The sequence below is a fragment of the Gavialis gangeticus genome, unplaced genomic scaffold (genome assembly GCF_001723915.1).
Source record: "Gavialis gangeticus isolate Ggan-Ray unplaced genomic scaffold, GavGan_comp1, whole genome shotgun sequence".
Taxonomy (NCBI): Eukaryota; Metazoa; Chordata; order Crocodylia; family Gavialidae; genus Gavialis; species Gavialis gangeticus.
The window spans coordinates 68,092,195-68,094,888 of NW_017728993.1; the positions used below are offsets into that span (position 1 = coordinate 68,092,195).

The 2,694-nt window shown below is 46.9% G+C and overlaps 1 long non-coding RNA gene across 1 annotated transcript in view; it reads right to left on the reverse strand.

Moving 5' to 3' along the window:
• Positions 1 to 773: 773 nt before the first annotated feature.
• Positions 774 to 2,694, reverse strand: part of LOC109287027 — a 5,455-nt gene continuing 3,534 nt past the window's right edge. Inside the window, exons 3-4 of the long non-coding RNA XR_002094739.1 lie at positions 2,272 to 2,276; positions 774 to 876 (exon numbers count right to left, since the gene is read on the reverse strand). This is a non-coding gene — a long non-coding RNA (uncharacterized LOC109287027). The remainder of the gene's footprint in view (positions 877 to 2,271; positions 2,277 to 2,694) is intronic.

Sequence of the window (2,694 nt, forward strand, 5' to 3'; positions counted from 1 at the left end):
CACAGCTGTGGGGAAATGTGGGCACATTGGAGGATAGGGTCAGGATCCAGGACAACCTTGACAGACGGACTCGTGGGTGGAATGGAATCAGATGAGATTTAACAGGGATAAGTGCAAAGTCCTTCATCTGGGTAGGAAGAGCCCTCACCACAACTACATGACGGGTGGTGGTCCACTGGCTGCCACAGCATCTGAATGAGACCTGGGGGTCATGATCGACTGAAAGAGGGACATGAGCCAACAGTGCAAGGAGGTTGCCAGAACAGCTAACAGCACTCTGGCATGCATCAGCTGATGTGTGGGCAGTAGATCCAAGGAGGTGCTCCTCCCTCTCTATTCAGCACTGGAGAGACCTCAGCTAGAATATTGTGTCTAGTTCTGGGCACTGCACTTCAAGAAGGACATGGATAAGTTTGAAAGGGTACAAAAAAGGGCCACCCATATGGTCAAGGGCAAGGAGGATAGGCTCTATGAGGCGTAACTCTGGGAGCTGGGCCTGTTCAGTCTGAGTAAGAGAAGGCTGAGAGATGACTTGATAGCTGCCTGCAAGTACATCAGGGGTGAACACCAAGATCTAGGTGAGCAATTCTTCAGGAAGGCACCTCAAGGGAGGACGAGGACCAATGGGCATAAGCTGATAGAGGGTAAATTCAGCTAGATATAAGAAAGAATTTTTCTTTGTGTCTCCAGAATCTGGAACAGATTCACTCCTGGCAGAGGTGATGCAGTCACCATCCTTGGAGGTGTTCAAGAGGAGGCTGGACAGGCACCTTGTGGAGCTTGTTTGAGCCCAATAACTTCCTGCCCATGGCAGGGGACCAGACTTGATGATCTCACAGGTTCCTTCTGGTCCTTCAATTCTTTGATTCTATTAGACTCAATTAATGGACTTTGCTCTGATGTGTTTTAATTACGGTGTGTCAGAGCAGTCTTTCTGTATGTGTATAGGTGCCCTCCTCCATTGTGAGATACTAGGAAAATGCTCATTAACCTGTCTTAATGTGCATTAACTAAACAGCATTTTTTGTGATGCTTTAATGCATAATTAAAATAGGCTAATGTGTATTAAAGTACACTGGGGACCAGCCTGGACAGTCAACCTAGAATCTTGTTGAAGAGGTAAAAGGCTACAAAAGCATTTCTGTCCCTACTGATACTGCCCTATTCTGGGCAGACTGCACCTTTCTCTGACAGAAAGTTGCATGCTCTCTTTTTGTCACCATAGTAGGTGGTTGTGTGGTTTGTTTTACAGCAGGCTATTGGCAAACTCATTTAAGGTACATGGAATGGAGTGTGGGCTCCTGTGCCTCTCACTGGGTGACAGATAGGCTTTAACAACATGAATTTGGAGAAAGAGAAGATATTGGGATCTCCAGCAAGAGAGGATGCATATTGGGGGGTTATACTAGGTAGCTAGTAGGGATGCTACCACCAAATGTTGGGCTACTGAAGGAATCTTTTTGGACCTTGTCTGAGGAACATGGAGGATGATGAAGGATCACATAGAGGAGGAAGAATTGATATCATCAGGAATTATGTGGAGGAGAAGTGGAAGAAGATGCCACATGGGATTTGCTGAGGAAGTACCATAGACCATGAGGGAATAAGAATCAAGAGGGGCTGTAAGGAAATGTCTTGAAGAGGTGAAAGGGCCATCATTAAAGAGAGAGCAGGACGAGAAGGAAATGTCAGAAAAATAAGAGAGCATGTTTTAGGAACATATGAGAATGAAGGAAAAACAATATGGAGAACAGAATATGCACATAAAGAAAATTGCTGGGAAAAGTCTCTTGGAGCATGTGTGGCCCTTTTATTTCCTTCTAACGTGAGCCAATCCCCTGAGGTGCAATGGATGAGGCAGCGCCTGGGGGTCACTCTTTGGCCTGGTTGTCTTGGTGGGTAATAAAGATTCCTCCAGTGTTCATGGACTCTATCCATTGTGCAGTATTTCCTAGCCCTGGGAGTTGCTTGTTATGATGGTTGGGCTTTGCTGTTGTTCCACTTCTGACACAGGCCATCCCAAACACTCCCTTCAATTCTGAATCCTTGGGCAATGATTTAGAGTTGATTGAGTTGTTTAGCTCTCAGTGAGCACATCTACAAAGGATGTTTACTGCGGAGTTGCCTAATTAGCTCCACAGTAAATAGCTTAGCGTCTACGCCAGGTGTGGGCAAAATCCAGCCCATGGGCCAGCAGTGGATTCCATTTTACTCAGCCTTGGTGAGGCTGCAGCTAGCGTACTGAGTCCATTTTTTGCCCCCCCCCCCCACACACACTTGAGGAGGGGTGTGGAAAAGCTTGAAAGAGTCCAGAGGAGAGCCACTTGTATGATCCAAAGCCTGGAGGGCAGAACGTATGAGGAGAGGCTGAGGGATTTGGGACTCTTCAGTCTGGAAAAGAGAAGGCTCAGGGGGGACTTGGTAGCAGCCTACAATTATATAAGAGGGGTGCATCAGGACCTGGGAGAACAGCTGTTCACCAGAGCTCCCCAAGGGATAACAAGGTCTAACAGCCACAAACTCCAGGAAAGCCAATTTAGACTAGTCATAAGGAAAAAACTCTTTACGGTGTGTGTGTGTCCAGGGTCTGGAACAGACTCCCCCTGGAGCTGGTGCAAGCACCTACCCTGGACTCTTTCAAAAAATGTCTGGATATTTTTCTTGCTGGGATCACTTGATTCCAGCTGACTTCCT